The sequence below is a fragment of the Motacilla alba genome, chromosome 2, assembly GCF_015832195.1.
Source record: "Motacilla alba alba isolate MOTALB_02 chromosome 2, Motacilla_alba_V1.0_pri, whole genome shotgun sequence".
NCBI lineage: Eukaryota > Metazoa > Chordata > Aves > Passeriformes > Motacillidae > Motacilla > Motacilla alba.
In genome coordinates this window covers 60,595,286-60,614,053 of record NC_052017.1, presented here as the reverse complement: position 1 = coordinate 60,614,053, position 18,768 = coordinate 60,595,286, and the positions used below count along the sequence as shown (strand labels likewise).

Here is an 18,768-nt window from a genome sequence, read left to right as displayed (position 1 = left end):
GTGTTTCTGGGCAGGAAACACACTTCTGAGCATATAGCATTGAGCTTTCTAGAAAACCCATAGGTGGTAGCAAACTTATGACCTGTAGGGCTTTTCTGTATTTATAGTAAGAAGATGATAGATTTATTTCTTTGAAGACTTCAAAGGAGGAAAATGAAAGGGAAAAAGTTAAACTGTCAGAACCCACCAAAATACTGATATGTCAGCTCCTGAATAGGGTGTGCAGTGTGTTCTGTGCAGGGAGGTGCTGTTGTAATCAAGGGAAATGTAGAGAATTGAAGTATAGCAGATATCCTGGATTCCCATTAAGCAGTTTAAAAAGATTATTAAAATAAAGCCTTCTCTAAAAGTGAAAGAAATGAGGAAGTTGTTCCTTCACTGACTAGACATTTGTTTCTGTTTGAGCTATCATTCATTTTAAGAGTATAGGAAACGCCATGCTAGTGGCATGTTCTTTCACCCTCTGCTTCTTCACTGATGCTGATGTCCCAAGTGTCTTTGTAAGAGCCTCATACTCAGGTCAGACCTGCAGATCTGGCCCCCTGATCTGCTCCAGCTCGTGGATTGCAGCAGGAGATGTACCATCTCCAAAGGAGACAGGAGCTCCTTCTTTTCATCCTCAAACTCAGAAGCAATCTAAAATCTGGTGCAATACTTGTAGCTGGAGAGAAATGGAAGAGCAAATTACTTTCAGCTGGACTACAGAGAGGCCACAATGTCCTAGAGCATTTAGGTTTTTGTGGTGGGAGGAAGTGGAGGCAGAGGCTGAGGGTTCAACACAGTGAAGAGGCTACGACATTGCAATTGCAGCAGATTGGTGCAATGGCTCCTATAATCTCCTGCTGCTGTACGCCTTTCCAGCTGAGCTTAAAAAAGGTTTACCTCTAACTACTGGGTCTCCCAAAACTGCTTTAATACTTCTTCTTGGTTTTCATTCCTGTGGAAACCTTGGTGGGCCTCTCTGTTGTTTGCTGACTTCATGAGTTCTCTTGACATTGTTGTCTTATCCCCAACTACTCAGTGGCTTTTTCCCGGTAGTGCTTGTCCTCGCAGCTCCTGCAATGAGTGCATGAGCAGAAGAGTGCTCTCGTCCACTTCCCTTCCCTGCGTGTTTAACTGAAGCTCATGATGAACTGTTGAAGTTACCAGAACTATACTATAAAAATGTACCACCTTCTTTTTTTTTTTTTAAACTAATGGCTCCTTTCATAGAGTGTACATGAAAGAAGAAGCTGGGGTAAATTATTAATAGCACAATAAGGAAAAATAAACCTCTTCTCTTAGATTTTTTGAAAAAAGCATATCTGTTTTCTGGAGTTTAATCTGTGCCAAGATTTCTGTTTGTGGTTTCCTTGCTTACTTGCATTGTGCTGTTTCATCTCCAAAGATGGGGTTTTTTTTACTGTGTTCAAATTTTTCCCAGTTATGTTATATTTTTTCTTTTTTTCTACCTGAAAACAAAACTTCTGTTTTTGAGTTGTCTTCATATTTTGTTCAACTAAGGAAAAAGCTGAATGTGTTTGGCTAGTGGTTGAGTTTCTGCTGCTCAGCTCTTTTTCATGATACTCACTTTTACAGGGTGATTTGTACAACAATTAACATTCCTCCGGGCTGAGAAGAGCTCTAATGGAAGGCTGTCTGTGAGCTGAGAGAGCAGCAGAAGTGGTCTGGGAGTAGAAAGATTAAACAGCGAGGTTAAACAGGTCAAATGAGAAGTAACAGTCAGTTGAAAAAAGTGCATAGTACAGGGGATTAAAAGAAAGGATGAAGTTTAATGGCCAGGCTTGCAATGAGGTTGTTACTTATGTGTAGGTAAATTGTCTTTGTTTTGACATCAGTATACAGAAGTTTGGCTTTGTCCCTGAAGCTCAAAATGTTATTTTGTAGAAATACAGAAATCTGATTTCTTGCACATTGCCTTTACCACATACCTCTGACTTAGTGAGCTTCTAGAACTCTCTGTGGAGGCAGTTTCAGACTTCCATCCACTGACAAAGTAAATTCCTTCAGCTGGCAAAGGCAGCTAATGGTTTGCAATCTGTCTGTGCTTTCTCACAGGTGCACACAAATGCAATTTCAATAGTAAGACCCCACAAATATTATCAGCATGTTTTTAGTTCTGCCATGTACAAGCATAATCCAAGATCAGATAAAGGAAATGTCATGTTGACCTGTGGCTGCCTCTGATATAATTTTGACTCTTGCCTTCATGAGTTAGTTTTCTTTAACTACTGAGGCAGATTTCTTGTCTGTGATGGTGAAACTAAATTTTCCATCATGTATTATTAGAAATGAATGTTATTGAAAATCTTGATGACTCTTGACTAAAAATTGTTCTACTACCCATGACTTGAAAAAACACTAATAAGCTAAATGATTTTGGTATACTTTTTGGCTGAAATGCATTAGCAGTGGATTCTAGGAAGGAGCAAAGTTGAAATGTGTATTACACTATTTCCTCTTATTCTTTGTAGACGACTTCCCCATATTAAAATTTAACAGGGCAGACAGGGACCATTAACATGTGCTCTGTGTGATATGAGAATGAGAACTAGAGGGGGCAGGCTTGGTGGGACTTCTTCATTTCTCTCTGAGAGGAGCTCTGAGGAAGCCTGAGGAAGTTTTGCACAGGATATTCAGGGGTTTTGCTACAGATCACCTCAGTGGGATATAATATTACTACTTTTCCCTAGTGAAGAGAAGGAAGAATTGGCTACTTTTCTAAAATTCATTGAGCCTTTGTGGTTTTTGATTCTATGCTAATGGTTTTCCATTTTATGCAGAAACATCTTTCCTTGTCTTATGTGTCATGATTATGAATAATGAGGAAATGGCTTCATTGGTGATAAAAGACATTACAAAAATCCTGCTGTGAATTAACTGTAAGCTAAATTTTGTTTAAATCATCAGCTTTGGGCACAGCTCTCCTGCTGTGTTTCATCCTTCCTTCCTCCATTCTCTGCTTTCTGATAGGCTTTTTAGCCTGATCTTTGCCAAGAAAGCATAAGGCATTGGAAAGAAAGTGGAGTTAATTGTATTTAATGGTGGGTCAGGAAGGGAGGAGGAGAGATAAGGTTTTAATATCAAGGGCCAGCACCAATACTGAATATAGACATGCTTTAAAGCCTGTTTCAGTAAAATAATTTCAAAAGCAACTCCTTCAGAAATATTGGTCATCTTGGCAAAGCACCATGGTGATTTGTTTTTGAGATCTGAACTCTGGATGACCTAGCACTGGGCCTGTTAAAAAACCCTTTTTCTCTCCCACTTCCTTGTATCTTTATTCTCTTCTGCCCCCTAAACCCCTGACTGACAAGCAAAAGCCTCAGAACTGGCTGTTCCTGCCTTGATGGTTGGAATAGCTTTTCCATTTTTTGCAAGTAAAGGTTTATGGAGAGTTTAGGACTTGTGTCTCCAGGTCCTTCATTCTTCAGAGCTTGCTGAGCCATCTCAGAGCAAATTTGTGCTTTTATGTAGTGTAAGATAGAAATATCAGCTCAAAATGAAGTCATGTGCAATGCTAACTTCTAACCTGCTCCACACACAACTGTAAACACTTCCATTTGTGGGCATTGGAGGTTTGGGTGGACCACAGAAATATCGAAGCCTGCCGTGCTGCTGCTGCTGCCCAGGCCGCCTTTGATGAAACAAACTGCTTGGCACACAGTTCACATCTGAAGGACATTGCTTCTTGCAAACTGGGGATGTCTGCCTCTAAATCCCTTCAGTTGTGTTCTCCCCAGCCTGTTTTGGGGAGCCAGGAAAGACCGGTGGGAATCAGAGCATTTAGGGTATGTGTTTCCTCATCATCTCTTTGATTCCCAAAATGTTTTCACAAAATATTTTTTTTCAGCTGATGAGGTTTTTTTTTTTTTTTTTTTTTTTTCCTGATGAGCGAGATTCCTGTCAGAAAATACCAGCCAGAGTTGGGAAAGGAGTTTCATAGAAATATATTGTTGTAATAATACCAGAGAAAATTTCCAAGCATGATCTGAATGCAAGGCTTGATTTCTTTTGCTGTGGGTCAGAGGAGCATAAATTGTGCCTTTCATCTGTGTGGTGTTGAATTCTGCAATAGAAATGCTTGGTATTTAGTATTTGGTATTTTATTTTAACTATTTTTCTGCTGAAAAATAATAATGATCAAAATAGTGTCCATATTGGTAATAATACAGTGTCTGGTCCAGTCTTAGAAGTTACAAAGCTCTCGGCAGATGAAGGCTGTGAGTTTTTATCTCTGGCAATTTCTGTTCCAGCTATATAACCTATGGCAGAGGCTGAGATTCAGGATGACATAGGTTAAGAAGAATTTGATATGTTAAGTATTGCAAGAGGCATTGTAGAGAATGTGCTTTAATTGTCATGGTTTTTGATGGGAAGAAAATTAAATTTACTTAGTTTTTAAGTTTACAGTGCACAAGGCTGGAGTCTGAGTATCCTGAGACTTTAGTGAATATATGACATCAAATATTATACATAAATGAGCTATTAAATAAACATTGCATAGGAAATATTGAGTTATGCAGGGCAGCTTCCTTAACAGCGTCAAAAAGTATATTCCTAATTGTGTGTTGTTAGAGTCTACCCCTTGTCTTAGATTGGCTATGGCAAAAGCTTTTACACAAACCTCCTTTTTTCTTCTGAAACTGATGATCTCTTCCTAAGTTCAAGATATTTTAATCGTTTTTATACTTTATTTTTTAAAAAATGATAGCTGAAGATATGCCTGATTTTTCTTCTTCCCCAAATGGGTTGTGATTAAGCTCATCATTTTAGTTTATTTCTGAGTAGCTGCTAATTTTTTTGAGGGCTGTGTGCAAAGGACTAATTGTTGCCAGAATTAATTACATCTATAAAGAAAGTTTATAGATAAATGGAAGCTGTGGAACAGAGGGAGCTGTTTCCTTTTTGAAATTTGACCACTGATAATGTCTGGAAACCTGAAAGCTGATGCACTGTAGTTTTGTTTCTATGCTCATTATATTCCTTGGCGCACATAATCAATATTTTTTTTTAAGACTTAAAACTGCAAGAATGCAATAGATTATTTTAATTATGAATTTTATGCTTCTGGTTTTTTAAGGATTAAAAATTATTGCAAAAGATAAAATTATGTGTGTTATATACAACGTCCCTTCTCTGAACAATTTCAAGTGGGATACTTTACTGGCCTATGCTCAGCTTGATAGAACAAGGCATTTAAGAGTGCATAAAGATTTAAGAGTGCAGATATTGTTGGATGTCTTTTGAGGTCATCAGCAATGGTAAAATATTATTTCCTTTATTAAGCCCTTATTCACTGATAGTTGTTATTCGGATTATACCTAAGATATTAAAAAATTAAAAACAGAGCAAATACCACAACAGATATTTAGCTGGCAAGTTGTGAAGGTTGTGCAACTCTTCCCCAGACATGGAGGTGGTAGTCTTTGATTTGAAATGAGCAATTTCCTGACTTCTACTCACGGATTTCTATTATGCTGGATTTTGTGGCCAAATCTTGGTGGAGTTTCATGTGAAGATATATTTAAAACACTTTTTTCAGACTTTTAAAAATTGAAACAAGATTTCAGATGGCAGGCTTATTTCATAATTAATGACCAGCTTTAGAGTTAATTTTCAAGGAATATGTGTCTTTCCATGTATATTGTAGATTTATTAAAAAAAAAATCTTCCTGTCAAGAAGAAAATGAAAGGAAAATAGATGACCTTTTTCCATTTTAAGTTGATTCTGATGAAAAGCTACATAATGCAAAGATTTTGTGAATGCAGCCAAAGAGTTAGATTGGCAATTCAGGACAGTGACCAGCAGTGCAGTGGCAGATAACTCAAGGTATGCCCTTACAACAACTGCGTAACAGGCCAACTTAAAAATAGTGAGCAGCTGGCCATGAATGGCTTCCTTTCAGCCTTAAGCTTTCACAGAGAAGCCCTGGAGAAACAGAGCTCTTCTTGTAGCAGTGGAGTTGAGTAAGTGGGGCAGAGCAGTGCTGGCCAGGGGATATGGAAGCCTCTGAGTGGATGGGGAGAGAGCCCCAGTGGGATGGTCTCAGGGCTGGGTTTCACACACAGGTGCTGGCAGACCGGGCCCCTGGGTACCTGCCTCAGCTCTCTCAGCAGCTGTGGCCCCTGTGCTTTGAAAGGCTGGATTAGGGTATGGCATACTTCAGGAAGTAATGAAAAGTTTTTGGAATTTATATATATATATATATATATATATATATATATATATATATATATATATGTATATATGTATTTTCCCCTTTGAATGTACTAAAAACCTGAGGCTAGCCAGGTGTAATGAAGTTTATGATGTCTGCCTGAAGGTATTTGCAGCCTACAGTGGCAGCTGTGAGGGGCAGATTACATCTTTCATCTCACCCGCACGCAGATGAGTTCAGTGGGAGAGAGGTCCTGCAGCCCCCACACTTTATTTTTCTCTCAACCTGGCTCTATCTCTAACCTGAACTTTGCCCTGAGACTTCGACTAGGTCCCCCAGCTGTGGCCCAGGAGAGGAGTTTCTTGCAGCCCTGTTTTCTTGGCACTTTGCCTGGGGCAGCCCCTGTGCAGCCACATCCTTTGGGCTATCTCATTCATCCTGACCCCTGGGCTTATGCTGTACTCTGAGCCAAGGGCATACAGAACAGGCCAGGGGAGTGGCCACAGCACCAAGCCTGACAGAGCTCAAAAAGTGATTGGGCAATGTTTTGGGGTCGTGCTGTCACTCTTTGGGATGGTGCTGTGCAGGGCCAGGAGCTGAACTCGGTGATCCTTGTGGGTCCCCTCCAAATCAGCACATTCTGTGTGTGATTCCTTGCTCTTATGGGAGATGGCACAAAAAGGTTATCTTGATGCTACTTTTTCTCTGTAGTGGGGATTCCTGCTGCTGCTGTTCCTACTCCTGTTCCATACCAGTGGGGGATGATAGGGGTCACAGTATGAAATAGGGCACTGGGGGTGCCTGTCATAGCATGTGTGGGCTTTGTATTGATGGGACCCAAATTTGTAGGATTTGCCTTCTATGCTATTTTGTTTCTTCAGGGTGAGCTGAGACAGGGCAGTCAGACTACCTTCTCTTCTGAGGTTCCTGTGGGTCGCATTATTTGTGGTCTTTATTAAGAAAGCAAGCCCCAAAACCTCCCTCTCTGCCTCCACAAAATCAAGTTATGGCTGCATTGGACAGACTTGAAATAGCTATGAGCAAGTATTCTTTATTTTTCTAAGGTTCTGAGGCTCAATTTGCCACTTCTCTGATAATATCCTTAGAAGAAATGCAGCTGAACTCTAGCTCATATCAGCTTTGCGTTCTTAGCTAAGAGATATGATTTTACCTGTTAAAACAGCATTCAAAAGATCATTAGTGGTAGTGATGATTGGGAAAGTAATCTTTTGGGAAACCTTCTGGTTGTGGAAGCAGGCATAGCTCTTTTTGCATGAGGGAAGAACATCAAGACAGATTTTTTAGAAGTATATTTACATTTCCAGGAAAACCTCACAATCGGTTGATCATTGACTTACTCTAGTTCACAGTGTTTTTAAAGCAGAGATGGTGCTCTGCAACCCCCCTGCCCTGCCTCCCTGTGCCTGTGTGTGTGTGTGCATGTGGGTGTTTCTGAAAGTGTTGTGTTAAAAAGCACTTGGCATCTGCTGACTTTCTCCTACTGAACCTGCTTCTTTTTGGCATATGAACTGCTTCTGGTATGTGCCTGGCCCTGAGTGACCCTTCATGTGCAGCCCTGCGTGCCCAGGGTGCAAAGGCAGGTCCCTGTCAAATGTGGTGCCAAGGCAGAGGTGCTGTGGTGGAGGTTCCCCTGTGCAGGCACTCCCGTCTCCATCATGTGTGAAGCCATTCCACATAACCCTAACAGAAGGCCGCCTGTCAACTGCAGGCCTGGGGTGGGCAGGATCCTTACTTTCTATGATTTCCTTGCATTAAAAACAGGGAAAAAGGGGAATTTCCCCATCTTGCCTGGCTAATGGTGTGGTTGGTAGCTGGCTCAGTTCAGGCAGGGCTGTATCCCATGCCTTCCCAGGGGCACACCCATGTGTATGCACACACGGTCTTGGGTGAGCATTTTGTAGGAAGATCTGTGGGGGAAGATGTATGAACATTTGTATTTAAGTGGCCTGATTTATTCCACTGGGTTTTATTTGATTGGTTTGACTCCTCCTCTCTTCTCTCACGTTTTCCCAAATGATAGGGAGGCCCTGCATTTTTTTTGCTGCGTATGTTTGGCCAATGTGTTTCAGATGACTTTGGCAGGCTTTTGAGAACAAGGCTTGAGCTTCTGTGAGTATTCTAAAGCTTTTTGCCCTTATAGATAAAAGAAATGAAAGATACATACTGTTGGTTGTTTGGATATTAAAACTTAGAGAAGGTGATTTACTCTTCAGGGTCTCAGCCATGTATCTTGATTTAATTGTTCAGTTATCTCCTCATGAAATACAGTCATATGATTGCATAAAAAAGAGTGAGCATTCTATCCGGCCATTTTCAATCTTCAATCTGCAATAAAGATGATATTATTTTGAATATGTTAAAAATAACAAAATTCTTCTGCAGAGATTATGATAAAGGGAATGCAACATGGTTGATTTGTGTGTGCATGTTTGGTTGCCCAAAAATGAGGCACCTGAAGCAAGCTGTTAGAATTAAGGGCCAGTTCAAGAAATCCAGGTACCCTTCAGTTTCAGTGCACCCAAGCTTGAGAATGAACCTCAAAGTGTGCTCATTAAAGAACTTATCTCTGTTTTGAAAACCATATTTTTATATTTTTTTATTTTTTTTAAACTCTTGAGCAACAAAGCATACATTTCAAGTTTTTTTCCAGAACTATCTGAAACTTCTGGCTTTCTTTGTTCACTCCAGCTGTCAGCAGATTTCAAGGTGTGTGTCTCTGTGTTTGAAGAAGTTATCATAGGTATTGGTGACAGCTGGGCTTTGAAATGTTCTTTGCAGTCAACACAAAGTACATGAGGAGTGAGTCATGAACATTTACAGACCATACTTGGCTTCATATGTAAGTCTTCTAATAATGAGCCCATCTAATTGAGCTGGGAAAGCTCATGACTTCACCATGTTCCTCAAAAAATTATCCAGTTGCTAAAGTTAAGGAGCTGAGCAATGATTTTTCTGATGCTACTTTCAATTAATCAATCAAATTAGGATTTTCATCTTTTCTGTCAGTGCCAGAGGGGTCCAAACTGGTGTGATTTCCACCCCTCAGGGCTTCCAAGGGTGTCTTGTTTTTGCAGTTTTTGTTCTTTAAGTAAGAAAACATGAGGCTGTGCATTTTGAAGGTAGGACTTTGCAATTATGAAGTTCAGTGGTCTTATCTTCATTACTAGTTTAATGCACTGTACATTCCTAAGCAAGGTAACTGAATGCAGCAAATTATGTTTAATCACATAGAATTAGAGGAGTTTGTAACTTGTGTTTGTAAATGCTGTGTCTGCTCCAGGTGTAAACTGAACCACCAGAAGTCTGCAAAGACAAAGCTCTCTGAGCTCTGTGCACTTATTCTGGACTTGTTTCCATCATGTATGGAAGAAATACTATAAAAAAAAGTGAAGGTGCACTCTTGGATATAACAAAAGTTTATAACTGACAAATGTCCTTTCTTTTATCTTTCTCAGGATTTTTAGAATGTTTTGCAAAAGTCAGCTTTTGTTTGACTTTCTTAGGAAGAATCTCTAATGCCATTCACAGGCCTGAATACCTGGATTCCACAAATTTGCCAGGCCTGTTTCTTCAGTTCATGCTGCATGGTTCAGTGTTACAGACATGTACTTTAAAACTCCCTGACTTCAGACTGCAATGCCTGCTTATGTTGATTTTCTTTCAAGGCTGTACAAACGCATACACAAATGCACACGATGAGAAATTGAGTAATTGAGAAAGCTGTATAATGTGTAATAATTCTGCATAAAAATGAATAATAAATGTAGGAATAAGAAATAAATGGAAGGAGAACAAATTTTCATGAGACTGTACTTTCAAGAGTGATCTACAAATATGGAGGTTTTTGTACCTAATTTTAGCTACCACGTTGAATCTTTTCTTACTGTTTACTAAGGAGGGTTTAAGTCTTGATCTTACCTCTTGGCTGTTGGAATCTCTATCATGCTGTAGCCCATGTTTCCAACATGGGCAGCAGTCTGTGTGTGGAGAGCAGCAGAGGGCACAATGTGAAGGTGTGCTGGGAATGTTTCAGGGACATCACCCCCTGCTGCACCCCAGCACCTTTGTTGTGTGTTTAGACATGGTTTGGGCAAATAAGCAGGTGAACACTGGAAGCTAGTGAATGCAGAGAACAGGAAGATATAAGTCTGAGAGTGGATTTGTCTTCTGCTAACACAATTCAGCTTCATTTTCATAGCATGAATGTTCAATAAATTTTATTTCTCAAGGCTGTGTTTTAAGAGCACATTCCAGGTTGTGTTCCTGTTTAAAAAAAATTTTAGTGAGGAAGCACCCTGAATGAAATTTTGAACTTTGTCCAGTGACTGGAGAGCTTGTAGTGCCTTAACAGGATTTATTGTAACTGAATAGGAAAAGCCCTGGAATATAGGGCTATGTAGTTGTGTAAAAACATTGTATTTTCTGTCATCCTACACTAATTTGACCTTGAATTAGAGCAATGTTTTTGACTTGAGTATCTGTAAGACATAATATAGTATGAACAAATTGTTTTAAAGCACCTATTATTATAATTTTTTTTTTTTTTAATCAGAGCATAACATAAAGTTACTAAGTGTTTTTGTCCTGTTTTTCTTTATTTCAGGCTTGGGTCACAGAGAAACGTGAGGATTTACTTCTGAAATAGATGTGAATGGGATTGAAGGAATTACGTGGAGGATTCTGAACTCCCTTCTTCCTGCTCCAGGAAAGATGAGTGAGTGTATTATGAAATAATTTATAATTAACTCAGTCCTTACTTCAGAAGGTTTTTAGTCAAAACAGGAAGATACAATTCAGATAACTGTCTGTAAGAATTGAAGAAATTTCAGATACTACAGATGGACCTCCTAATTACAAGCATCAGCCTTCAGAATCTGCTGTTCCTGTTTAGTAATATGAGTGTTTCCATTAAAAATATAGTGTGAGCTTTCTGCAGTAAATCTCACCCCCTCCTACCCCCACCAACTCTCTGATATAAATGTTCTGTATTTGAAAGCTTTTAGCCCAATGTCAAAGAAAGCTGAACTGACAAAATTAATTTTGCCTTTCTTGAACTGATTCTGAGTGAGGTTGTTACTGGAGAAGAGTGCAAGGTTGAGCTTTATTAGGCCCCTGCATGTATTTGTTAGTGAAGCAGACAAGTGAGAAATAGCAGCAGAAATGTCCATGTCACACCTGGGCTGCTCCTGAAGCCTGTTGGAGTGCAGCTGATATGTTAGTTCCAGTGGCTGCAAATCCATCTTCTGTGTCTTCCTGCCTCCCTCCCTTGCTATATCTCTGCCCACAGAGGGAAGGAAAGAAACTCCAAGGCCAAACCTGTGGGAGGATAAATGGGACTTCACTTTGGGTTGTCTTTCTCTGCCTCTGTCTGTAGATATGTGGGGCCATCATTAGAGAAGGGCACATGACTTTTCTGTGGAATTTTCTGTGGAATCTGTACATTCCAATTGCTTTCAACACTTAGTGCGTCCCTCAGATTTGTCACCTTCAGATATTGACCAATGAATAATATCTGTGCTTCTGTTTAAAGTGAAAAGAGACAAGTCCTGTTAGAAAAGCAAATGGTGTTTAAGCCCTGGCTTTTGGCAGAGGTTTCTCACTTCTGCATCAATACACACAAGACCATCTATGTGGTCCTGTGAATGTACCAGTGCTGAGCAGTGCATAACAGGACGAGTTTTCAATTGTAGGTGTTGCTGACCAGACAGCTCTTTCACCAAGTTGTGATACAAGAAATATTTAAGAGCTAGTAAAAATGAACCCTAAAACTGGCAGAGTGACAGCAGAATTTTTCTATTAGTTTTTAACATTCTTATAATTCTTGAATCTAGCTTAGATTCATTATGTCTAAATTGTTTGCAGGGCTGAAAACGGAGGGTGCACCATCCAAAGCAGGTTTGGATGACCTTCTGAGACTTTTACACTTGTACATGGGAGCAGTTAACACCTAAAACAATAGGTGTGTCTGGACAGCACTCTCTGCTTCAGAGGGCCAGAACCAAGATGATGCCAGGCTGCCTACAGCCCTAAAGCCAAAGGACATGCCTTGGGTGGTGTCGGAAGAAAAAAAAAATATATTTTTGGGTTGAAGGTGTCAGGGACAATGTCTGAGGCCTATTTTCCTGAAGTGGATATAGGCAGAAGGTGCAAATATATGCTGGAGAGGAGCAGGTTGCAGCAAGGTTTGGGAGTATCCCAGCACTTGGAGGGGGTAAAAGGGTAGGCAGCAGAGCAAAGACAGTGTCAGTGGTGTATCAAAAGCATCTGGAGCTCAGTGGGTGAAGGAGGAAAACAAATGGGAAAAGTAATTTGTGTGGCTTCTCCAGAACAGAGAGTAGTATGAAAGGACGCAGTGGAAAGTGAAGTGGGTGGGAATTTTTCTGTTCAACCATCTACACCAAACACTTTTTTTCCCTCCAGAGATGTTTCTTGGTGGGCTGTGTTTCAAACCAAGTATTAAGGAGTCTCTTCTGCAGCAGACAAGAGAGAGCGGTGAAGAAAAATTCAGGGAATGAGAAATCAGGACTTTTTGAATGAGGGAAAAGAACAAAGGGGTGAGTGCTGTGCAGGCAATAATGAGAAAACAAGTGTTTTGAGGGGAAGTTTTGGAAAGTAATGGGAGAGCAGGGATCTTCTTCAGGAAATACACAGTGGTAAGATTTGATTTCCAGCTGTCTTGGGTTTTTTTACCAGCATGATGTAAATGGAGCTGTTACTGGAGGGAAGGAAAAATCACTTTTCTCATCAAGGAAGTGGAGAAATCTCGCCATGTTTGCTTACTTGCACAAAGAATGCTTTAATGCAAGTGTGGGAAAGCAATGGAAACATTTTGGTCGTACTTCTTGTATTTTCTATTTTTTGAAGAGGGATATGCATATGGTAACACAACTTGGGGTAACCATCAGCCTACAAACCCGCCCCTGTGTGTCTTGAGGTTTTTTCTGAAAAGATGTTATTTTTTGCCCCTACCTTTCAAACAATGATTTGCTTAGAAAAAGCTGATGTTTTAAAACTTAAGATAAAGTTTGTCCTAATGAAGTCTAGCTATATTCTGGCCTGAATATTCACTGCTTGATGGTAAGATTAAAATGGCTGTGAATATTTTAAAGATTTGGGCTTTGCATAGGTACCTTTTGTCCTGTAGTGGGTAGGATGGCTCCAGTCTTTTGGCAAAATGTGACTCCTGCCTGACAACAGAGCAGATCTGAAGCTGACCTAATAGCTCATAAATTGGCATATTCTCTCAAAAAGGTGATCAGCTTGGCAAGGTATGGGCTGGTCTGTGCTTGTGGTTGCATTAACCTCTACCTTGTGTCTGCTTTTTCTTCAGCTACAGTTGTGCTTGCAAGGTGTTTGTGGTATATTTGCTTTATCAGGAGGAGACTGGGGATGTCACACATGCCAGAAAAGTGCCCTCATCTTTCCTCATTCATTCCCTACGTGGTGTCATATGGAGCTGGGAGTCTCCTGTTTTAGCAGTTGCTAAAATATGTTGATAATGTTTGCTCCCAACAGAACACTCTTCTCCAGGACATCCTGTTGTCTTCCTCTTTCAACCTGTTTCTGGGTCAGTCTGAAGGCTTTGGGAGCTTGTCCTGGTTCCCCAGGCCCCTGGCAGTGGTAAAAGGGAGATGGTGCTGACCAAGCTATAGTAGGGGCAGGCCTGGGATCCCCAATGCTGTGGAAAGGGAAGGGAAGAGCAGGTCCAGCTGTAGCAAATCCTGACCTTTCTGGGAGCATCACACGTATCCCATATGTGCTATCCCATGGTTGCTCCCACTGTTTGGCAGGGCTGGTGCTTGCAAGGCTGACACCAAAGCTGTGTGTCTGCAGGTTTCCACTGCTGGAATCAAGGGTTGGAAACTTCCACTGATGCCTGGGAGCTTCTTACTCCTGAACATGCTCACTAAGGAGCTTGTCCTCTGTATGAATTGCCTGGCCATGTCATTCTGTGTTGGTTTCTAACCCTGTCTATTCATTTTTAAAAATATTTTTTCAAAACAACTCAAAATATAGGTAAAGCAAACATTTTATTGTATCTGTAAAGATGCTGACCTAGCATCAAATGGAAGAGTATGATGAAGTGATAAATGTTTCAAGCCCCTGGCCTTTTATCTCCGATTTTCTTTTTTTTAAATGTTTCTCAAACTTAAGTGATTGAAAAGTTTTCCAGATCTGATAACTGCAAAGATTTCAAGTGAAACTTTTGGCTTCTATCCCAGTATGAGATCATACAAAGTGATATTAGCTGAATTTGTACCAGAGTTTGAAAAGCTATGCTGGACAAATGTTTTCTCATTGGTTAAGCTCTGAGTACCATTTGAAATATTTTCAAATATATATGTGTATATATATATATATATATATATATGCACATTTTTCTTTCTAATATTGTATTTAATTTATACTCTTTGAGTTTTTTATCCTTGCTAGCAGGACTCCTTGGCTTCCATTTTACATAGAAGTTTTTTAATCTAGTATTGCAGAGAAAACTCACTACAAGAGAGAGGATATACTGACTTCCTGCTGCTATTCCAGAATGACCTTAAAACAAAATCTCTAACCTGTTTTTTTGTCTGGTTTCTGTGACAGGAGACTTTGAAAGCAATGGTCCTTTTAGGGGTGTGTGTACCTAATAAGGGTAAATGTGTGTCAACTACATGTGTTTCCTTCTATAGAGAAATAAAATAAATAATGCCTTAAGTAAGGAATTTAGATTACTGAACGGGGCTGAACTTCAAGGGCTGAACTTACAAACCCAAGAAATTGGACGCTAGAAAATTCTACATTTAAAGCTATTAATTCATCCCCTTGGTAAATATTCATTTTGATTGCCTCTAATTAGAGGATTGCGTGCTTCCCCCCTCCCCCTCCACCCCCCAAGGCCTGCGTATTGTTCAGCACACAGCATGGCTAATGCTTAATGAGTGGGTAGGTTGTTGATGTTTTGTTTCTCACCATTTCTTGTATGGCTTTATTTACTGCATGGTTGGCAGATGGTGCACTGAATACAGAACTACTCATTTCCTCATGGAGATTTTCATGGCATTAAAGCCATAAAGAGTTACTTTACTGCATATTTTTCGGAGAATCTTAATCAGGAGTGCAAAATAAGACATCCATGTATATTTAACCAAACTCTGATCCTTGACAGTTAATTTTCTGGAAGGAGATGGTTACAGTACAGTTGCCTTGGTGGAAGATCTGTCAGGTTGTGTTGATTCCTTCCCCTACTCCTTTTTGTAGCAGAAAGCAACAGTGGGTCACAGCTCCCACAGGGGCATGAGGTATCTCCATAACTCAAGTAGTTTGGTGGAAATGTTGTAAACAGCTATAAGTTCTCTCCTTTTCTCCAATGTTTGCTTCTTGCCATTGTCAATTGTACAAGAGAACACAGAATTTCACTTGTCAGAAATCTCCTCTGTAATCAAAGAAGTGGATATTTTGTCCAGCAAACTGGCTTAGCAAACTGCTTCCAGCATTCAGTGCCTGTTTGAGACCTGATGGAAAAGACCAAAGCTTCAAAACCTACTTTAAGCTACAGGAAGAGAACACCCTTCATCTGGTTTCTGTCTTGGAGGCTGTAAGCTCTTCAGGCTGGAGCCTGTGCCTTCCCATATGTCGATAGAGTATTTCAAGCACTATAGTAGTATAAACAGCAGTGAATGAGGTCATCATATATCAAACAACATAATTAAATCAGTGCTTTATTCACTGTCTGTGTCTCATTATGGCTGCCTCCTAGGTCACTGCAGCCTTGGAGATCATGTAAGAACTAGAATGTTGCAACAGCCCTTGCAGAAACATTCGCTTTGAAGTTGGTGCTATTCACTTAGAGACCAATCTTCATAAAAATGTACTTTTGTAAAATGTGGTGCTATTTTGAAAAAGCCATGTAAAAGGGAAACACTTACTATTGATTTTTTTTCATAAATTGTCATGCACAAATGTCAGCTGCTGATCATACGATTGTGATGGGATTTCTTGATTGATTAGAGGTCTGAAAGTAATCAAGTAGATGATGTATTAGCAAAAAAACCCAGGTTTCTCAGAGGGGAACATAAGCTTAAAGTGCCTGTAAAGCAACCAGATTTCAGTCATTGGCATGAAACTGGCATTTTTTAAAGTTAAGTGATGCTTTGTTTTGGCCGCTACTTTAAAGTGCATTCCCTGTAAAACAATATAGGAAAATATTTTAAGATGCTCCTTCCCCCTTTCACAGTTCTGGTACCCACACTTTAAATCTTCTGTTATATCAACACTTCTAAGTGTTTTATATAGATCCTTATGTGTGTTTTACAAGGAAGTAGGCTACCAATTTTGTCTGAGCAATAAGGTACTTTGAAGTCTGAAGTCATATTAAGATATGCACGTAAGCCTCGTGCCTCACCACGTATGATGCCGTGGGCATGTGTTATTGCTTACCTATGCCTTAATTACTGTACACATGTAGCTACAGGAATATATCCATATGGTTTTCCTACTGTAAATTTTCAGGTGACTTGCTAATCTAGGCCAGTACTCAGAAACAAGGGCTGGTCTGAGATCTTAGTAATTACAAAGCTGGCATACAAATTTCAGCATTAAGGCTCTCCCAGATCCACTGGAAATCAGGTTACATTCATATTCTGTCTTGTTTTTTGAATAGCAGCCCAACAGCATGCAAAGTTGTTATGTTGTTGCTTGACCTGCTCTATCCCAGTCTTGCTGCCAAGGAAAAAAGAGGAAAAGGTATTCAGGACTTATGTTATCTTGGCTTTGCCATAAGTGAAAGAGATTTTTTTCCTCCTTTTTTTTTTTTTTTTTAATTGGGGGGTTTCCTGAATTAATTAATATTATCTGATGAATTTACTGAAATAATACATGTTCTTCCTCGCTGAAGTTTTTCTATTTGTCTCTGGTGCTTTTCCTCTCTACCAGTAATGACAGCTCAGAACCATGAGTTGCTACCATGCATTAGGGTATAATTTTTGCTAATCTTAAGCCTAAAAGTAGGAAAGTGACGAGAGATCAAAGGCAGCTCTCTAATGCTCTTCAGTACAGGTGGGGTCCAGAAATCAAATATAAAAGCAAAGTTGTGCTGCTCAACCAAATACCTTCATTGAGAGTGGAGGACATCTGCCAGCTCGGCTGCCTCTAGGGCTTGTTTGCCCTCCCAAACACTTCCACAAACATTCTGCTGCAAACATGGGAGATGAGGAGGGTCTTGCAGGATCCTGCTGGAGCTTCGAGTCAGTAGTTCCCGCTAGGTAGCTGCCCTGCTGGGAAAACTAGCCTGGCAGTGTAGGAAAGGTGAGGGAGGGGCAGAGAAGGCTACTTACCCCCAGGCAGAGCTGGAAATCACCTGGCTCCTGCTCAGCTAGTGAAACAACAGCAGGGGGAGAAGTCTGTCATCCTGCCTGAAGATGGGTGCCTTCACGTGATGATGGGTGCTAGGGAGAAGTCAGTACTGCTAAGTCCGCTTTTAATAAGAGCCCTGCTGTTCCTAACATTTTCTTTTTTCCAGTAACGTCATCTGAACAGGAGTTAAAGAAGTTCAGTGGCGGACAACAGAAGTATGGGCTGCTCAGAACTTAAAATTTCTACTCTTCAAAATATAACTTCAATTATATTATGCTGTCTTAGTGGCTTGATTGTTGACTGGTTAGGCACTTGTTAAACCTTCTAATAAAAAGAATAGATGCTTCTGTCAGTTTTGCACTGTTTGTTTTTTCTTTGTTCATGTTTTGCTATTCTTCTGTGATTCTTTTTTAAAACAGCCAGAGTAAAACAGAAGTGTTAAACTTTAATTTAGAGGTGTTAGCAAGAGGTGGCTCACCTGATAAGGGTCATCCAGGCTTCATTGGCTCTTTTTTATAATCCACTACCCACTGTGGTTTATCCTCTCTTAGTACTACTTCTGTTATATTTGCTATCATCTCTGCGCAGATGATAGCTTAATACTTGCAAATGACCTAAATATAATGAATGTCAAGTCAAAAAAAAACCTTCTAAAAGCACACACCTATGAGAAGACAAGGACAATACTGGCAAGCTTGTTAGGGCAAGTGTGAACAAGTGTTGGATGTAAGGAAAAAGTGTGGGTTTTGTTGGTTTTTTAGGGGTTTTTTTATTCCTTTGCTACAGGGGCACAATTCTCATTTCTGTTTGCAGTCATCTAGGCAAGCTGAGGTGTGTTGAGTGCAGAGCTTAATTGCTTGTGCACTGCATGCTGTGCCTACACAGCTTTCAACTGGGAGCCAGGTTGGAGCACAGGCAGAGCAAGCTCCGGTCTGTCCGTACCTGCCTGCATACAGAGATCCTCAGAAGAAAGCAGAGACACCCATTTTCTCTTTATTACTGCATTACACCAGAGGCAAATTCTCTAATTAAAATTTGCAGTTAGCGTGGTGTGCTGTAACTGCTGTAAATTTTGGTCATGTCAAGACTTCCTGGCGGTGGGAGGAGAGGCCCAGAGAAGCCAGTGAGTGCAAACAAGGGTTCTTGTGTAGATGGCTGCAGCGGCCCAGCCCTTGTGTCCCGTCCATGTTATTAAGGCATCACCTATGGTGCTTTGTACTGGGAAAATTGCTAAATAGCTGAAGTG

The 18,768-nt window shown here is 40.2% G+C and overlaps 1 long non-coding RNA gene across 15 annotated transcripts in view; it reads left to right on the top strand.

Annotated features, from left to right (window-relative positions):
• The window catches only part of LOC119698323, a 260,819-nt gene that overhangs the window by 124,996 nt on the left and 117,055 nt on the right, over positions 1 to 18,768 (top strand). For all 15 annotated transcript variants that reach the window (XR_005256106.1, XR_005256115.1, XR_005256113.1 and 12 more), the window contains exon 4: positions 10,786 to 10,896. This is a non-coding gene — a long non-coding RNA (uncharacterized LOC119698323). The remainder of the gene's footprint in view (positions 1 to 10,785; positions 10,897 to 18,768) is intronic.